General features: G+C 32.2%; 2 pseudogenes across 2 annotated transcripts; both read right to left on the minus strand.

Annotated features, from left to right (window-relative positions):
* Positions 1 to 335: 335 nt before the first annotated feature.
* Positions 336 to 3,595, minus strand: LOC120085325 (transcription factor HY5-like; annotated as a pseudogene). Its single transcript, XR_016531762.1, has 4 exons — positions 3,409 to 3,595; positions 2,750 to 2,915; positions 2,466 to 2,616; positions 336 to 509 (listed from the first exon to the last, which is right to left on the minus strand). The product of XR_016531762.1 is annotated as a transcription factor HY5-like (transcript).
* A 13,591-nt stretch (positions 3,596 to 17,186) lies between these two features.
* On the minus strand, positions 17,187 to 20,612 carry LOC120085030 (protein OVEREXPRESSOR OF CATIONIC PEROXIDASE 3-like; annotated as a pseudogene). Its single transcript, XR_016532429.1, has 4 exons — positions 20,265 to 20,612; positions 19,802 to 20,146; positions 18,648 to 18,953; positions 17,187 to 17,564 (listed from the first exon to the last, which is right to left on the minus strand). The product of XR_016532429.1 is annotated as a protein OVEREXPRESSOR OF CATIONIC PEROXIDASE 3-like (transcript).
* Between the last annotated feature and the right edge of the window lie 832 nt (positions 20,613 to 21,444).

A 21,444-nucleotide genomic window follows, 5' to 3' on the forward strand; every position in this document is an offset into this window, starting at 1 on the left:
TTGTGATTTATGTAATCATTAGGTGTGTGACTAGAAAGAAATTTCCACATTATAAAAGGAAAAAATTTTACGAACAGAAAAATAGTAAAAAAATAAATAAATAAATATATATATATTGATACGTCTATCACATAGTATCAATGATAGATTTGCATTAATAATTAATTTTTATTATTGATAAATACTAATAGACTTCTATCAACTTTTATCAAAGAAGATTAAATTTTATTATTTTATATAAATAATTTTACCTATCTTTCTATTTTTGTAAATGCCAAGTATATCGACTAAACTATTGTGTTAGTCATGTTAAATAATTTATCCGCATGAAAGCCTACACCATAATCATTCTTTTCATTCCCTTCAAGTCAATCCCATTAATATCACAGTATGTACACATACTATAATTAATTTACTTTGTCATACCAGCAATATAGATTGGTTTGCCATTTGCATTAATTTGCGGTGTCGCCATCACTTCTCTTGTTGGTTGTTGTGTTCTTTAGAATCTGTATTAAATCATTAACAAGTGAATTAAAGGGTTCTTAAGCATGTTAAATTTAAGTCAAGATTATCCAGTAAATAACTTAAATCGAAATGGCGAAAGTAGTATAATTATCATTTGATCATGCAAAAAGTAACAGAAAGGAGAAATAATCTATGAAGTTTACATCATAAAATTAACCTTTACTATAACACAATTATCAATATGAGACATTGTAAGCAATAATAAGGATATTTTTATGAGTGATTTTGAAATGGTTAAAATAAAATTTTATCATTTTTAAATTCACTTCGAAATTAATCATTCAAAATCAATTTTGATGATATAACTTTTGTATTTAAAAGTAGCAATTAAATGTGTGGTTTACAATTTTGAAATCACTCTTAAGTAGAGATGTCCCAGGAATGCCATTTTCCATCCCCAGTCCCCATTTCATTTTTCCATCCCAAGGAATTCGTGGAAATAAGGTTTCGTGCTGATAATTTATTTTTTCCAGTTAGTTTTGTTTTTTTTTAAAAAAAAAACCCAATTAATTAAAATAACTAACGTGGGTAAATTTTAATTAAATAGTAAACTTTATTATTAATTTTTTTATTATGGTTAGTAAATTGTTTATTATGATTAATTTTATTTGGCCCAAAAAAACTAATAAACCTAGTAAGAAAGAAATATAAATCAAATTATTCACCTATCTAATCTAAATATAAATATTCAATTTAAACATATTTATTATCTTGACCAATAAACAATCAAACTTAAAATAATGTTTATATAATAATAATAATAATAACAACAACATAACGTTAAATATTATACTAAATAAACAAATAGAAGTTAATCGGGATGGGGAACGAGACGAGGGCGAAGATGGAGATGGAGAATATCCCTGTTCCTGTTTACCTCAGGGAGAATGTTTTGGTTATGGACATCTTTACTCCAAAGAGAGAGCATATATGGACAAATGTAGATACTGAGCTTGCAAATTTAATACTAAATCTTCATTCTCTAAAATACGTAAATATATACGAAGACAAGCTTGCAAATTTGATACAGAGTAAAAGATAAACAATTTTTTTTTTTTTTTTTCCCTTTTAAGAGTTTATGAAAGAGGGAGAACTTGAACCTGAAACTATAAAAAAAGTACCAATGTATTAGCTAACTTAGACTTAGTTTGACAGGAAGAGACAAATGACAGTTAGCTGAAAGACAAAGCCAACTAGAAATTCAGGTTACAAATAAAGTATTCCATTCATGTTTGACTATATATATCTATTAATATAAGTTTTTAAATTCCAAGTATTAAATGTTTATCATTAAAAAAAAATAAATTAATATTATAATTTCAAGTCCTTATTTGTTATCGTATTTACGATCTCGATATTTTTTTTTATAATGTTTACTATTTCCTACTCATCTCCACTTTCCCTCTTTGTTATAGAGTTCATTATTTCACACTAAAATAGTATGAATCCCACTTAAAGTATTATAACCTACCGACTACGATAACCACTAATTAATAATAACAACTTAGTATAATCTCTCTTTATTATAGAGTTCATTATTTCTAACTAAAATAATCTGAATCCCACTTAAAGTATTATAACCTACCGACTTCGATAACCAATGATTAATAATAACAACCTAGTATAATCTTGAACTAAATTCATTTTGGCACGAATCAAAGAAATAAATAACTTTGTTCTTTAACCTATATATAAGAAATTAGTGGGATGTACAAAAATAGATGCTATTTGAGATACAAGTATTTTTTTATCCAGAAAAACTTAGATACTCCCTTGATACATCTCAAATATAGTCCATAAAATACTGTCACATGACATTATTGTTTTAAAAAATATTTATTTTTTTCTAATTTCTTCATATATTTGTGATGAGAAAGAAAATGCAATGATGATGCTTAAAAGAGAGAGTGGTAGTGAGGGGGGTTAGTTTGACGTACATGTCTAAGCATCTGTCATTCTGTAACGTGGACAGCTTCTCTTCAAGCTCCGAGTTTCTTTTCTCCAAGTTTGTTGCTCCTTTACAAGTCGCTTAAATACACCTTTTTTCTTTCCCTTGCTTGCTGTGCTGAAACTCTGTTTCTTAACAATCTTTCAAGAGAAAGAGAGAGATGATTAACCAGTCACGAAAATGACATGCAGTACTCTCTCCACATACGTTACCACGGAAGAAATTTGCAATTGAAAGCTACTTCGGTCCCTGTTCTAGACCCACAAACCTTACCTCTTCAGCATCTTGCTTTCTTTCTCAGCCGCGCTTCGTCCTCTGCTCCTTACGCTATCTGACGCAGGCGCTTTACCTGACGCTGAAACGCCGACGGCGGAGGTGGAGTTGCCACAGATCTGCGGCACTCTGCTTATCTCCTCCTCATCACTCTCCGCTCCTATATCTTCGGTAAAGAAAGAAAGAAATTCTATAACGTAATTCTCCAGCAAACGAAACAAAAACAAGATGCTATTCCAGGCAATTTGTGATCGGTGATTATATGTACGGTTCCACGTCAACGAAATTTCACAAGCTTGAACACAGAAGGAAAATCGTAGAGGAGAAACTGTCAAATTGTTACGATTTTAGGTCAGAAGAATATGTTTCAATCGAATACACTACTTTATTTTAGGTCAGGAGAAACTGTCAAATTTGTGATCGGTGAAGAATATTTTTCGCCGTAGAAACAGAATAGTAAAACGAACAATGAATCAAATGAAATCTAATAAAACCACACTCATAGCCAGCCAGGTGATTTGATTTTCAAAATAAACTCGTCTCCGATCAATCAGAAAAACAAGAAAAACAACTACTCCAAACGATATCCGGTTACACTACTTCACGTCTAATCTTTCCGCGAGAGATCGTAAAGAAAACGAAAGGAATTAAAATCGAACCTTCTTTAACGTCAAGTTGAAAAGCGGAGCTCAACGATCTTTCACTGCTCGAGCGCAGACGAGCGGCGGCGGCGGCTCGTTCCTTCATTACGCCGGCGAACAATCAACACCGTAGAAATTGTTGTGCGAGAGAAAAATGAGACAGAAAACGTTGCTTGGAGAGAAATGGAAGACTGAGAAAAAGGCGGGATAAGTTAGGTAACAGTGCCTCTATAGGACAGCTAGTTGCTTTCGGTTGAATCCGGCCGTTCAATTAATTTTTCAATCTGACGGCTGATAGTGGATCAACGTGGACGAAGATGAGCTTTACAATTACAAAGTGAGATCGATCAAAGGCTGTAAAAATGGTAGCGTGGAGTATGTTGGAGCCGTACGATTAGGTACATTTTTTAGAATTGCAGATCCATATACGCAACATTGAAAAATATTAAAAAGAAGCACCCAAATTTTATTCGAATAAAAAATCGAAATTTTTAACACGACTACAGTACTTAATGCTCTTTTTCATGATCCATTTTTTTTAAATGGAATTATTATGGTAATAAATTGAGGTAATATAAAGAATTTTCACGATAGTACCATAATTTTTTCCAAATAATTCATTATGGTCGATATTCAAATTGAGTCTATAATTTCTATTCAATTTTTAAAATTTTCAGTTTTGAAAATAATAACTTAAACGATTATTTTCGTTATTCATCATCAACGTCGCATCATTCTAATACAAAAATCAATCGGTCTTTGTAATTTTTAGTATATGCTTGTGTTTTCTTTAAGTAAAATGTACATTCAAAAAGCACATTAGATTTATTTATGGAACTAACAATTTAGTTCATGAAATATAATAGGTAACAATTTAGTCTCCAAATTTTAGTGAATGATTTAGTTCTTGCACTTTGAAATTCATAATGATTTAGTACCTAACACAAAAAATATCATAAAAAACAAATGTCATATTTTTCGGGTAACCAGTTATTATTTATATTTTTTTAAAAAACATGATCTCAAATTAGTTTGTTGGTCTACACATAGATCTTTTTTAATAAATTATATAAACTTTTTCGCAATAGAGACTAAATCATTTTCAACTATGAAGTGCGCGAACTAGATTATTACTTATTAAAGTTTAAAGACTATCTTGTTACAAATCTGAAAGTAGATGAACTAAATGGTCTAACTAAAGTTTATAAAGTAAATTAGTATTTTTACAAATATTTGGGTCTCGTTTGATAACCATTTGGTTTTTTGTTATTGTTTTTTAAAATTAAGTATGTTTCATCCACATTTCATATAATAATTTACATCTTTCTAAGCACAATGGTTGAATTCTTAGCCAAATTCAAAAAGTAACAATAACTTTTTTAAAGCTACTTTTAGAGAGTTCTTAAAATTTGGCTTGATTTTTTAAACTATCAATGAAAAGTAGATGTGTACATAGTTTTAATTTTAAAAACAAAAAATAAAAAATAAAATGATTACTTAACGGGACTAAGAGATTTAAAATATTTTTTAATTTAAAATGCATATTTGTGTTGACATGTTAATATACATATTCATAATTGCATCACCTATCTATTAATTAATTGACAACAAAAATAAAGAACAAAGTAACAAAAATAATTATTTGATTTTATAGTCTTTTAAGTTTGTGAATTATAAACACCGCAATAAGTTCAATACCAAGAACTTTCAAATTTGAGAATATACACATATATGACGAGAAATTTAAATAAATGTGGGATTCAAACAAAAAATGTCAAATGTGAATATAAGGGGGAAAAAACAAACCAATGTTAAATATGACTTGAAATTTGTTTGAGATTGATGTAATTTTTAAAATAATCGATCGAAACGGTGTTTTTGTGAAATTAATTTTTATTATAAAGTATATGAGTGATTGGTAAATTTCAACTTTATGCTCGAATAACTTGGTTACATGTGTTTGGTAGATAAATACAAAATTGTCGTGATAATAACTAAAATGGAGTTAATATTATGTTTTAATTTATAATTATTGAAGTCATGCTTTATAACTATTTTAGTTTTTTAAAATTAAGCTTATACATACCTTTTTGTCACTAAATCTTTTTTTTTTTTATATCTATTTTTTATCCATGACTCAGAAACCACATCAAAATTAAAAAAACTATTTTTTTTTTAAAGACTTGTTTTTGTTTTTAGAGTTCGACTAAGAATGTGACTTTTATACTTAGAATTGATACAAACCATGGTGAGAAAATGAGAGGAAATAAGTATAATTTTCAAAAACAAAAAATTAAAAACGAAATGGTTAAAAGATGAGAAATAGATAATTGTTTAAAATAGATATATATAATAAATTTTAATCTTAATTGATAAATTTAAAAATGAAATTTTATTAAATATTACATATGCTTTTGGAGTATCTAAAAGCTAGTAAATAACTTATTTTAGAAAAATGCATGAAATAAGATTACGTTTATGAGTGATTTTAGTGATTTGATCATAATTTATTTTACCAGATAAAAAATGGTTATGATTTTGTTTAAGGACTTCTCTTTCTCCCAAAATCAATTCTAAATGATCTAATGTGACCCTTTTTGTATTATAGCATCCCTCAAATAAACTACCATTTTGGTTATTACTTATTAGATGTATAGTGCAAAAAATATAGGAAAAACAATTTTTTTACCGATGAACTCATTGTATCAATTTTCATCATAAAATTTTAATTTTGCGAATGTATCGTAATATTTATCATGTTTTCCTACTTGAAATTCAACGAATAATTTTAACAAAAAGTAGTTTTAACTAAAAAAAAAAAGTCAAGCACAAAATTAAACTCGACGAATGCACATAATCACGGTTTAATAAATGTTACTACAGAACTTCAAATTCTTCTTATTTAAAGATTCACTAACATTATACTTAAAAAAAATGTTTTATATTCATTAACAACTAATATTTCTCTTAAGGTTAAAAGTTCAATTTGTTATCCAACATTATTCTAACAAAACACACATTATATTAAGGCATAGTTTGATTAAATTGAAAGTCTTATGATAAAATTTGATATATCTTGCCAAATTCAAAATAAAACTCGATATAAATATGCTGGTTGAGACAAATTACATGCATCATACTACTTTGGTAAAATTATTTGGTGTCATCGATAAAGTAGGACCTACTAATTTATTATAATAGATAAGTATGATTTTTTTTTAAAAAAAAAATATGTAAACATCGTCCTACAAAGTATTTGGCTTCTTTTGACATTTTGGGAATATGTGTGACGATGAGTGAGCATCCAAAATTAATTGATAGACATGACATGTAAAATGGTAATAAAATGTTCTATATTTTCAATTTATATATACTAGTATTTTACTACGAGCAAGTGCACGTGTGTCTCAAAATATATATTTTGTAAAAATAATCTCATAAAATGTTTTCTAATAAATTTATTTTGAAATAGTTATGATTCATTTTATATGTTCTTATAATATATTACTATTTAATTATTATTAAATTGCTAATTTTAGTTCATAGAAATATTTTTATTATTTAAATTTCAAGTAAAAATTAATATTTATAATAATATACCTTTTTATTTAAACTACAATATGATATATATATATATATATATTCACTTTATTTTCTTTTATAGTAAGACATTATATTTTATTTAATAAATCACTATATATTATAAAATCAATAAAAGTATTGATGATCCCCTAAGTATCATTCAAAAATACAATTCAGCCGAAGCAGAAATTGCTAAGGTTGAAGATCGTCTAAAAAATTGGATTATTCCTAAGTTGGATCCAAAATTGATCTATAAGATCAACAACTTCAATTTCTCTCAAACTGACGTCATTGTCATCAATGAGAAAAATCTCACAATGAAGGATGAGTTTACCGAAATCAACCTTCTTTTAAGAGAATCTATAGAGTAAGCCATAGATAGATTCAAATATTTACACATCGGATGTGTTCAAGTGGCCCTTAAACCGCTATTCAGAGAAGGATTAGACGTTCCAGTCTATCTTGCCCTCAGAGATAAGAGGCATATTCGATTCTCACACTTTATTCTAGGAGTCGTTCAATCTAACCTTGAAAGAGGACCAGTTTACTTCACATGCAAACCGAGATTTACTGTTTCCCTTTAAGACACAAATCTCTGAGATGCCCTCAACCTCGATGTCTATTCTCAAAGCCTCGAATTAAAAGATGGATCCCTCCCGTTTGCCATCTGTTATCGTGTATATTTCAAGCTAATGCATACAAATGTATTGCTGAGAGCTTTAGGAATATCTCCTAAAGGAAGCACTATGCTTATGGGAGTCAATATATAGAAATCCTCTATGACTGTCCCAAAGCTTCTACAATGGAGTGAACTCACACAAAATCCAGTTTGGAGAATTCTAGGAGCGAATACTCCTGTTACAAAAAAAAATGAGAATGCTACGATCACAGAACATCCTAACGGGGATGTTGAAGTTCAGTTCTATTCAGAACCAAGATATCCCAGGATTCAAGAAATTATGAATAGTAGGTCAAGTATTTCTTCCGAAACACGGCCAACTAGTCACACTTCCAGATCTATCCCCCAGATCTAGGTCAATGAGAATGCCCATAGATTTTGAAAGACCGATTCCAGACAATCAGTATGAAAGGAACGAAGGTTCTTTGTCTCCTACTCAATCCGACATGGAAAGGAGATCAGAACCAATTTACAATCAAATTAATGTACTATCGACTTATGAGACTCTTGAGCAAAGATATAAGTGAAAGTACAATCAACATATAGATCTCTATATATCTCAACCAAAAGAGACCAGAAGAGCTTTCATTTTGAAAGGAGATTTCTTCAAAAGAATGAAAGAAAGAGATGAAGTGGCAGAATGTCGTTGTTTCACTTTCAAACAAAGCCCCACTTGGATTACGACCAGTGGAAAAGAGATAGTTGTAGACTATCCGCCTGAGGAAGAATCCTATTTTTCTCACCCGGTCATCCCAGCCATTAAGATGGTATCCTCTCCGTACAAAACCATTGATGAAGAGAAAGTCTCGAAAGTTGGAGTACGAAAAATAAAAAAACATCCAACATCAATTGAATTACTCAAACAAAATGCTAACGACCCTCTCTCAGACAATTGAGAAAATAAAGGATAAAAAAGCTACCCCAAGTTCAAGCCTTAAGGGCATACCAAAGATTGATCCAAACGGACCAATCTTCCAACCAAATACCTTTCCCATTGGAGATCTAAAAGGCAAAGAGGAACTTCTAGCTGAGATCAATAAGAAATTGTCAGTATTCAAGATTGACAAAGGAGAAGCAGACTCTTTAAAGAAGACCGGAGTCTCCAAAGTTGTTAATATGATAAAAAGTCCAAAGGGACTTCTGCATCTTATACAAAAATCCTTCCTATTGTCTCTTATAGCACAGAAATGAAGAATCATTATGCAAAACCCTCTCCTCCAGATCTAGAATGGGATGATTTTCGTCTAGATCAAAAGAATTATGATGGAACCTCTGTTATAAGCTGGAACATTAACGAATGTTCCGATCAGCAAATGATGAATATTTTCCAAGAAATGTTTCTAGCTGCTACCGCCTATAGCATTAGAAAAATTGTTTTAAGCACCGCTCACATTCTGATTTCAGGATTGACAGGAAATTTGAGGAGCCGGTGGCATAATCAACTTTCTGAACAGGAAAGGCAGACTATCCTAACTGCCACAAAGACAGTTACGGTAAAGCAAGAAGGAAATCTAGGAGCAAGAATTGCCCTAATGGAGATAATGCAAAATGAACCAGATATGGTTAACTCATTGATATACACTACAATGAAACACTTTGTAGGACGAATATTCATCTACAGTAATCAAGCTACTGAAACACTTCTCAAGATGTGTTGTAGAAAGATGAGTGATTTCAAATGGTACAAGGATGTTTTTATGGCGCGACTTTATAACCTTACGTCCTGCGGAGATGAAATCTGGAAACGAAAATTTGTAGAAGGATTACCTCCTTATATTGTCGAAAATTTTTATCAGAAGATGTCTGAGATCTTCGAAGGAAATCAAATCAACTGGAACTCTCCACCTACGGAGACATTACCAGTAACATTCAAGCACTATGCTTTGTAAAGACAACAAACATAATCAAAGAATCATCAAATATGCAAATTATCGAAAGGAATTAGGGACTTTCTGCAAACAATACGATGTTGAACAAGATTTACCGCCTTAAAAAACAAAGAAGAAATCTTTTAAGAAATCCTACAGCAAAAGACGACGAACGAAAGACAAAGAAAAATCCCAAAAGAGGAAATACTACAATAGAAACAAGAAGTATTCCAAAAAGAAAGGAACCACTTGTTTCCGTTGCAACAAATAGAGTCACTATGCTAATAAATGCCCCTTGATAAGAAAAATCAATAGCCTAGAGATTGACAATGACCTAAAACAATCTATTCTCTTTGCCATCCGTTCTGAAGATGAAATTTCTATTTCAGAAGAATCATCTTCCAAGAGACTAATCAATGAAGTTATTGAAGATTCCTCCTCTGAAGGATATTCTTCCGATTCCTCTCAACTTTCAGAAGAGGTTGTCCCTTGCACGGGATGTGTCAATGTTTTAACAAAAGACCAGAAACACCGACTTGATCTAATAGAAGAGCTTCCTAATGAAATATCTCAGAAAACGGTCTTCCTAAAACTTCGAATGTCTCTAGAAGGCCAAAATACGAAGCCTCAAGTCTTGGAGCCAATTCAATATTCCTTTCAAGAAATACTTAATCGGGTCAATAATGAGTCATTCCAAGAACCCTTACTTCCACATGGAAGTCAAAAAACTAAAAAAGGAAGTCGCCATCAATAAGTAACAACTGTCGATCCTGGAAAATGCATTCAGTGATTTCCAATAGCAATCAGCAAAAGCGATTACCCCAGAAGAAACTTCAGGAGTCCAAAGTGATGATATAGAGAGAATCAACTATATCAATAAAGTCTACAATAAAAAATGGTCATCTAAGGTCACCATTAAGGTCTAGGATTTCAAGTTTGAAGCAGTTGCCTTACTGGATTTTGGAGCAGACCAAAACGTCATCCAAGAAGGATTAATAACCTCAAGGTATTTTGAAAAAAATAATGGACATTCTAAGAGGAGCCAACAATCAGAGACTTCAAATTAGTTATAAGTGGCAAAAGCGCATATTTGCAAAGGAGATGTGTGTTTTGTTAACACATTTCTTTTAGTCAAAGACCTATCGGAGGAAGTTATTTTGGGCACACCCTTCCTTACTCAATTATACCCTTTTCATGTTTCTGAGAAAGGATTATCATCTCAGAAATTTGGAAAAATAATAACTTTTGAGTTCTATCATTCGATAACTCCTAAGTACATTTCAAATATTGAAGAAGAAATCCAGTAGTTTATCAATAGGATTTCTAAGAAAGATAAGCAAATTGAGTTCCTTCAAGATGACATTCAGAATAAGAAGGTTGCTGACCAAATTGCTACCTTTGGTCCAGAAGAAATCTAGTATCTGCTAAAGAAAATTGAAGTTGAAATTTGTTCGGACATCCCAAATGCCTTCTGGGCCCGCAAAAAGCATATAGTTGAGCTCTCATATGTCGATGGATTTGATGAAGCCCAAATTCCCACTAAGGCCAGGCCTATTCAAATGTCAAAAGATCTAATCAAAATCTGTAAGGCAGAAATTGATGAGCTCCTTCGAAAAGGGCTTATTAGCCCATAAAAAAGCCCATGGTCATGTGCGACATTTTACATCAATAATCAAGCCGAGAAGGAACAAAGAGTTTCGAGATTGGTAATCAACTATAAACCCCTTAACAAAATGGATTAGGTATCCCATTCCTAATCAACAAGATTTATTAAAAAGAATAACCTTAGCCAAGGTTTTCTCAAAGTTCGATATGAAATCTGGATTTTGGCAACTCCAAGTATCTGCAAAGGACAGATATAAAACTACCTTCAACATCCCATTCGGACAATACCAATGGAACGTCATGCCATTTGGATTAAAAAATGCTCCTTTAGAATTTCAAAATGTCATGAATGACATATTCAACAAATATCAAGAGTTCACTATCGTCTATATAGATGATGTCTTGATATTCTCAAATACAATTGAACAACACTTTAAGCACTTGCAAGTGTTCTTCAACATTATTAAGACAAATGGTCTTGTGATGTCTTTACCAAAGATCAAAAGATCAAATTGTTTCAAACGAAAATTAGATTTCTTGGTTACGACATTAATCAAGGAATAATCAAACCAATCCAAAGATCGTTAGATTTCATGGATAAGTTTCCAGACACTATTCAAGACAAGACACAGCTCTAACACTTTTTTGGATGTGTAAATTATATTGGAGACTTTATCAAAAACCTTCGTACCATCTGTCTCCCTCTTTATGAAAGATTGAAAAAGAACCCAAAACCATGAACGGACGAGCATACTCGAGTAGTCCAATCAATAAAAGCTTTAGCAAAAGACATCTCATGCTTATCGCTAATGGATGAAAAAACTTATCCAATTGTGAAAACTGATACATCTGACATTGGTTACAGCGACATTCTCAAACAAGGAATTAACGGAAGAGAAACAGTAGTCCGTTATTATTCTGGAGTATGGAATAATGCTCAAAAGAACTATTCCACAGTAAAAAAGAGATTCTCACAATAGTAAATTTCATTCAAAAGTTCCAAGGAGATCTTATCAACAAAGATTTTCTGGTGCGAACGGATTCAAAGGCCAGTAAATTCATCTTTGGAAAGGATGTGAAGAATCTAGTTTCAAAGCAAATCTTTGCAAGATGGCAGACAATCTTATCTTGCTTTGATTTCAAAATTGAGCCTATAAAAGGCATGAAAAACTTTCTTGCGGATTATTTAAGTAGAGAACGCCTCTCAAGGGAACAACCTCCTAAAAAATATCTCCCTAAAAAACCCCTAAAAGCTCATGGAACCTCCCGGCCGTCCTCGGCCACCAAGGCGGCCTTCGTGATGCAGAGCGTTCAGGCTAGCCCTTCCAAGGCTAGTATTTCAAAGGGCAAACAACCCATCTCTCAATCTTCTGCAGCATCTCCCATGAGTGCAGACAATTATGCCATGGACACCGACTTTGAAGTCGTGTCTAAAAGGCGTCAAGGCAGTGTCTAAAAGGCGCTTTCAAGATAGTCAGGATCCTTAAGTCTGCCTCCTCAACCTTCAACAACACTGTTATGTCCTTCAGGAGCAAACAACTCAAATAAGAGACACATGAGGCCATCTTTAAATTTAATTCCCTAAAACCCATCAACATTTTCCCAAGTGGTAAAGTCAAAAGTTTTCCAACCGAGGCCACCAATTTCAGGATATTTCACTAAAACAACAATGGTCGATCTAACGATCGAGCCAGACTTTGACGAACCATCCATTCAAGAAGTCTATTCTCAAGTATTCCCGCACGGATTCAACTATCTTCCCGAAGATGTATAAAAAACAAGAACTTTCTACGAATTCATCTTGGTGGTCACCAAATCCGTGGAAATTACTCATGTTCTGGATCGTTCCAATCATTCAAAAATTGTATACTCAAATTGAGAATATTCAAAGTGCTAACTCCATCCTATTGGAATCAAGGGATGTTTGTAGCAAAGAAATTCTCAAAACCCTTTAAACCTCAAACATATACATACCGTGACTACATGCGAGCATGGTATGATATTTTTTGGTTTCAAGCATACAACCATTCTTGGTTTGTGACATTTTATAAGTAAGCTTACAAAATGCACTTTCCAAATTGTTTCAATCATGGTGGAACTATTTTGGACTATCAGAAGAAATCTTCCCAATAGAAGTCCAAAGGTCTTATCACCATTTTCAAAATAGCATCTATGCATCTCCTCTTTCAAAGACATTTAGATTTTCATTATATTTTCAAATTTCGTGGATCTTTTGTTGGAATTTCCAACTAGAACCATATGGAAATTTTAAAGCCTTAAGCAAAGCACTAAGGATCAAGACTACTCTCACCTAGAAGCGTCAAAGCTAAAAGATTGGTTCAAAGTCAATGTTCATCTACAAAATCTATCTCGTCAAGAAGATGAACAATTTCCTTTGACGAAAAATTCAATCACGAGTTCTCTCGCTGGAGTAGGATCACACGTTGATTTTACTTCAGTTCTCAATACAGTCGTCAGGCAGTTATCAAACCATGACGAAACTCAAGAAGATGCAAACTCTTCTGCATCTGTAAATAATGAAGTCGAAGATGGCGAAGATGATTATGACCCCTTCGCCGATTACAACATCAATGACCCATTTTTAGACTCACAACCAAACTAGTCTAAAAAATGGTGACTCAAATATTTGTTTAAATTTAAAATTATGTAAATTATTTAAATTGCTTTTGTACAAAGGTGTGTAATTAGTCTGCAATTATTATCGCCGTTCAAAAGAACCTACATTTGAGGCAGAGATGATGGAGATAGTATGTTTCTGAAGTGGATTAACCACCCACCGACCACATCGGTTAGCTGAAGATTGGAAAGCTCGGACAGATCACCGTGAGAGAAATGACTATAATATCCCATTAACTCATAAGGATTACGTTGGGCAATCAAAGTAGGCGAGGTAGCCGAAAGAGTAAGTCCCTGGATCACAATCTCAAAAGAGTTGATATGGTAGATATATTCAATAGTCGTTCCAATCAAGGTCATTCAGGAGAAACTGGGTGACATCATCAATAGCTATCAATTGAAGATCTTATCAAGCATGCTTGAAGATAATGCAGACATATCCCATTTATCTATCTTTATTGCTTTATTATTGCTTTGTGCTTTATTGTTTTATTATTACTTTTCCCATTATGATGAGATAAGGTCAAGTGGGGGTCTTGTCCCACCGACAAATCTTATCGTAATCTTATCTTTTTCAAAAAGAAAAAAGATTCCAAAAGGATAAAATGCCAGTCAGGGGTCCTGTCCTGTCAACCACCTTTGGAATTTTTCGATTATGTAATCTTTATTTATTGGGACACGTGTCAAAACCTTATCGGAATTACTAGTAGGCGGAGGCCTAATAACAATTCTATAAGTAGCACTCGATCTCGACCTTATTAATTATCCTTATCAAATGCTTTAATAATTCCACAACCACGAATCCTTATTCATGAAATTAATATTTAAATCATATTTAAATATTAATTTATTTTTCAATTTCGTTTAATTCCATAATTAAACGTGCAATTATATCACATATATTGAACGTTTCAAATTAACTCATCACGCTATTCTAAGACTTATTTCATTTGTCTCGCTAATAGGGGACTAATGGAACTACAGATCATGGGCTCCAACGATCCGAGATTAATTGGCTAAATTAACCCTCATTTATTAACTACGGGGTCACCCCACTAAAGTCCAGTAGTTGCACTCCCTCACTATAGATATATCGTGTCTACTCGATATAACCATGATTAGTAAGTTAACCCTTCACAGGTTGTTTGTAGTAACGGATGAATCAATAGCTATTTTTTGTTCGTAGTAATAGATGAATCAATAGTTGTTTTACTCCCGAAGTCAGCACTTAAGGGAACAACCTCTCTATTATCCCTAAAGTCGAGTATGAGTGAATTCCATCTTGCACCTTATGTCCCTAGCTATCTACCCGGTCTTACCCTGAAATCGGAGGCTTATTGAGCCAACCTTTACCTATGCAAATTTAAAGATAATCGTGAATAAACAGGAGTTCATAGTTAGCTTAGGATTAAGATTAAGTTACATAGATCATCGCTTTGAAATAGTCAGTCTTAAGAGTAACTTATTTCTTGGTCTGATCTTATGTAAACTCATTGCATAGGACGCCCCCACTCTTCATGTCTCCACATAAACGAATTAGGATCACTTCGTTTGTAGCACTTTACAACGATTGTAACAACTACAAAGTAGATTGCATCCAATAATGTTATCAGAATAAGGTACCCAACCTTATTCGAATACTATAGACCATTTTGACTATTTACTGAACTTGATCCACTCTTATGCCTCTACATAAAGTTCAAGTATTCATACAATAGTCACGAATCTTTAAGTTTATTGGATTTAATCTTAACAAGTGCAATTTATATATTCAATAACACCTTTATTGAAATTAGAATATGTTTCTTGTTTACAAACTACAGGTTTTAAGACATAAAACTCAATACCATTTTAGATAAAAATAATAATATATTAATTATGAAAAAACAATTACGAAAATAAACCAATAAAATTCAAGATCCTAACTATACACATTCCTCAAAATTGATAAACCATTGATTTTAATTTTTTTTAATTTTTTTCACCAAATATTTAAATAAAAATATTTTGAATATAGAAGACCCAAATAAAAAGACAATTACAAAAGAAAAAGAAAACCTTAGGTAGATAAGCACTTTTATTCGAATTTATCAAAGTGGAGGTACATCATTTAAATCTAGCAACATCTTTAATGCTTTGAAGATTGAAGAGACTTGTAGAATAATGCATAGAGAGAAAAAAAAAAAAGAAAGATTAAAATTTTAGGTGTTGGTGGAGAATGGTGATAAAAAAAAACTCATTTTTATAATACAAAACCTTTTGAATTCTAAAACTATTAAATTTTTATTTTTGAATTAAATTAATGAATAAAAATAAATTAGGAGAACTTTAATATACTTATTATTGACAATTAATAATTAATTACTACATTGATAACAAATAATTAATTATGTATATACTATTTATAACTAATCTTTAATTGCATCTTTTATGAATAAGTAAATTAAGGAAAGGATAAAAGTGATCATTTTTTTCCCCTGTGATCCTCACTTTTTAATATATTATAAATTATAGATTATAGATATAGATAAACATGACTAAACCAACCCAAAATACATACTTTAGATTGAAAAGTTAGGTTCACATCTTTCACCCAATATTATTGAGCTCAAATAATATATATATATATAAAGTTTAGATCATATTTCCTTTAAAAAAATCTAGTTATATTAATTAGAAAGTTTAAATTCTCTTTTCTTTTTAAATTTTTTTGTTGATGATAAATTTACTTAACAACATGAATCGTTTTTCTTTTATTTGAAAAAGTGGTCATTTCAAGCAAATTTTGCTTAACATATGAAAAAATAGTTTTGTTTTTGTGGTAGATCATATGAATGAAATTTACAAGTAGAAAAAGATGCCCAAAACTAAAAGAGATTGTTGGTTTTTTTTTTCCCTCTTCTTTTTTTATATTCGTAGTACTCATACCAATTTATGTATCTAATCTCATAGAACAACCCATCTGACTCTATAACATTTGGATGAAAGAAACTCCTAGAATATTAAATCTTAAATAGGTGGTAGATTGAATCCAACATCTCTTAGTTCTTTATTGAATTCAATGCCCTTTATTTACCATTAGACCAACCTATAATAGTTAAGACCGGATTGAAAAGTTGTTGGTTCCATTCAATCCATAAATTTTAAAAGTTACATTTATAAAACAATTAATTTAATAACCAAACTGACTTACAAGTACAAATATGAGTATAATAACAAAAATATACTCCTCTGTCATTAATAATGAAATGTCTTATAGAAATCCTTCCCCGAAATTCTCAGTTAATAGTATCAACTAATCAGAATAACACCTAGATATACGATTTTAAAAATATAATTATCAATTAATCACTTGAATATCTAATAGGGTAAAAGTAGCCAATTAGTGACTTCTAGTTCTCGCATAACCCAAAAAAGAAAAGGACTGTTCAATGTGACTATCTCGCATTTAGAATTCGAACTTTTCTCTGATCCATGCTAGGCATTCAAACAAAAGCCAACCTTTCACACACACTGCCAATGAAAGAATGAAATCTATAATACATTCATCTTTTCCCCATCTCGTTGAGTAATAGAAGAACACAAATGAAGTAATATATTCGAAATGAGTGCTAAATCAATAAAGAGAGCTAACCGTTAAGGCGTTTGATAGATGAAGAAGTTCAAACAGATTTAGGAGCAGACCGATCATACGACATGCGTTGATCAGGAACCCCATCTTCGACTCGCTTATCTTCAAACCATTTCACTATTCTTTTGCGAGGCAGATTCGTCACTTGGATGAGACTACTAATCATCGCGTTCTGTATTGATTGTTCAAAGATGAAAAAGTTAGATAACACCTGCAAAGTAACATACAACTTAATGTATTAATCTAAATAGAACTCGACCTATAACTATCTTGAAGATCGATAGTTTGATCCTCCATCCCACCCCACTCCTGCAATTGTTGGGTTCGAAATAATATGCTACAGAATGCAAAATTTTCACTACTGTTAAATTATACCCTCATAACCTATGTTTTTGTAAAATTATGATATTTTTTGAAGCAAAGTAGAGGATACAAAACAAGCCATAAGTTTAAGCAAGGCAGGAAATATTCATGACCACACACAAAAAGAATAAGTTTAATGAGAAGGCCAAAGATCTTCAAGCTAAGGCTGGGATGAGGCATTTGTCCCTAGGACTTGATTAGTGTTCATTATCATGCTCTTCAACTTGTAGACCATTTAGTATTTCCAATAGACTTCTTAAAACATTTTTAAGAAGTCAATCCAAACCAGCTTTTAGAGTTGAGTTAATTGATTTCATGCATCCACACACGTACAATATATCAAAGATACAAATGTAACCATTGGTTGGTTTCTAGTGTGTCCTAACAACATTAATGATATCCTTGCATCCCTTTGGGTGAGTTATCCTTTTGATGGTTCTAAAAAGATGATTTGGATAGCCATTACGCATGCATTCTTTTGCACTCTTTGGGGGTGACTGCCGTTTGTTTAGAGATTCTTTCTCGTCCTCCGATTGCTTTATGGATTCGATGTTGTCTACCGCTTTCTATTGGTGCAAAACTAAGCACCTCGTTGCTCATTTTCGTCTATCTTATCTTTGCTCGTTTCAACGGTTTATATATTGTAATCACATATAGGTGTGGGAGTTTCTCCTATTTCATTTATCAATGAAATGTTTCTTATCCAAAAAAAAAAAAAAAAATGTAAGTCGTTTTCAAACATTACTATCCAGCTAGAATCTCAGGATATTTCGATATTTGATAATCATGTTCATTCAACAAAACTTTTTGAAGGCAATGTTGGAGCTCTACCAAGAGATCTAACACAAGATTCAAAATTCCTTTATTCTTTTACTGGATTTCCTATACTTACATTGGGCCGCTTTGTTCTTCGATAAACTCTTTCAAGAGTTTCAATCTGAACCTTCTTCAGTCTCTTTTGAGCAACCCAGCTCCGTTGCATAACATGAACAGGCACCTTCACCCCTTCCGTCTCTTCTGCAGTGTCTACTACTATGGGTTCTTCATCAGTAGTTTGTAATGTCTTAGTTTCTTTAATTGATGGTTTAGGAGTGTCTGGAAGAGTAGCACTCAACATTAGAAGACTAGATGGTGGTTCGCGAAGCAAATCGAGAACAAGAGCCCTATCAAGACAAAGCTCAGCAGCAAGACTCTTGATCTATAAAGTAAAGAATGCATTAGCCGTCAGCAAGATAGACTTGCAAAGTAAACACTGCATTAGCATTTAGGAAGACTCTTCGTCAGTAAAGTTAACACTACGTTGAGTACACGAGACTTTTTATATGGATGAACTAAAAAGTCATGTGGAGATGATATTTGACTAGTTTAACAAAATAAGTTTTTCTAAATCGAACGTGTTTTTTATTCTGGGGCTCGCTCCCTTTTTCATCTTGCTCTCACTTCCTATGTTCCCTTCTCTTGCTCTCGCTCACGCTCCCCACTTTTCCCTTCCCTCTCTATTTGACTATTTTGTTCTCACTCTTGCTCCCTATTTTCCCTCACTTTTAGCTCCCTATTTGATGCTAAAAGGCTCGGTATGCTAAAATCTCATTTAGGTATCAGTCATTCAGTCTATTGTCAAAGTATTGATATAATGATAATAAATCTACCTCATCAGCTTAAGTTTTTGGGTCAGTCAGTGATTTAAAACAGTATCAAAGTCGATGAAGCCCAAACAAACATTCAATCCAAAAACAAAAATTGAGATCCGATCCAAAAACAGTAAATTCAAGGAAGCACCATCTTAAAAGGGGGCATATTGAAGATCCCATGTTAGAAAAATGGAGGAACCTAACTATCTTAATAAAATACATGAGTCTCACCAAAATGAAAATGCAGGTGACTTGACACCATGTTATCTAATATCAGTCAAAATATTCAAAATGCGCCTTATTCCAAACCGAACTGATTCAAAAAGTTTTTGTGTTTTCTAGTTTCCAAATCAGTCGCAACGAAAACCACAGGTGAATTATATTGCATAAAAGGCTGAAGGATTGAGAAACTCACGCTAGTTTTACGGCGGCCTTTCTTCAAAGCCGAGGCTAGTCATCGAAGTTGCCAGTTCTTAAGTTTTACAGGCATTTCCTCTTCTTCAGTATCCTTGAAAACTTCTTCATCTCCTTCTTCTCCTTCTTCTTATTCTTCATCATCATCAACATCGATGCCAAGTGCTAACCCTAGCTCGCGCTCTAGTCTGGCAAGGTCCTCTTCGCTAAACTCATCCTCTTCACCGTCATCCATGGAAGGCGCGTCATTTTTGAGATCTTCTTCCAATTGTCTAAACAACAACTCAAGAGCATCCTCCTCTACCTCCTCCTCCTCGTCCCTAGCTTCTTTCGGAATCAAATTTCTCTGCAAAAGATAGAGTAGAATAACAAAACTTGAAGTTTAGGATAAGCTTAATTCCACGCTCATGCCAGTGCAAGACAAACAATTCAAAATAAGATCACTAAGCTTTATAGAACTCTACCTTCTTCTTCTTCTTCGAAGACGATGAAGACGAACTGACTGATGAATTTTGGTTCCGACGGCGAGCAAATGTAAGCGATAGAGTGTGACGAACCGGAGGAAGACGCAGAAGACTAGAATAGGATGGAAAGGGCCGGCGAGAGAAGAAGCTATCTCGGCCAGAAATCGACGGCGAACCTGGAAGAGCTTCCGGTGCCTTCACCGGCGCTGAAAGAAACATCGGCCGATTTATGTCGACAGACACCGCGTTCGATTTCGACCAATATCAAACGGCAAGATGATAAACCTTCCGGTTCTCTTCGAAACGACGCAGTTTACTAACACATACGGATATTTTATTTTATTTTCCTATTTGGTGGACCTATATTTCGAAATGGGTAAATTTTACAGATATATATATCTAATTAAAATATTTTAAAAATAAATAAAAATAATTTGCCACATATAACAACATAAGACAATTGAGTGAAATACATAAATATAGGGCTCTCCAAGATGTATTTAAATATTTTTGTTTCAAAATTTTTTAAATAATAATAATAATTTTTATGAAAAATACTATGGGAACATATTTTTCATATTTATAGCAATTATGTGAATGGATAATAAAAAGATTTTGAGAAAACTAAACAATAAACTAACCATAGAGACTAAATTGAAATTTTATCATAACTAAAAGGAGTACAATTAGACATTTGAAAATATATGGACTAAAATTTAATAAGTCCTAAAATATAGAGACTAAAATAATATTTTAATTCTTATTAGAAAAACATACAACCATTCTAATTTTAGGGACTAAAATCATAATCCACAATTTTTTTTTTGAAAAGTAGCCCGTTATTTCAAGAAGTTTCAAATATAATACAAAATATTAATATTTTGAGAAAAACACATTTTTAGTCCCTGAGTTTTTTTGGAATATGTATGTTTGGTTCCTGAAGTTTCAAAGTCATTTTTAGTTGCTAAATTTTCAATAATAAGTTTAAAAGGTCCCATCATCAACAAAATTGCTTAAACGTTGACATGATTTATTGACCAAGTTGATGATTAGATTTGTATTTAAATTGTCTCAAAAGAAAAGAGGGAAAACAAACCAATTCAAGCCATAAAAACAACTAACACAAGCACAAAACCCAAGAAAAAATGAAAGAAACCTTATTCTTTGTTCATCGCTGATT

Source organism: Benincasa hispida, chromosome 9 (genome assembly GCF_027475165.1).
Source record: "Benincasa hispida cultivar pf3 chromosome 9, pf3_genome.v1.1, whole genome shotgun sequence".
Taxonomy (NCBI): domain Eukaryota; kingdom Viridiplantae; phylum Streptophyta; class Magnoliopsida; order Cucurbitales; family Cucurbitaceae; genus Benincasa; species Benincasa hispida.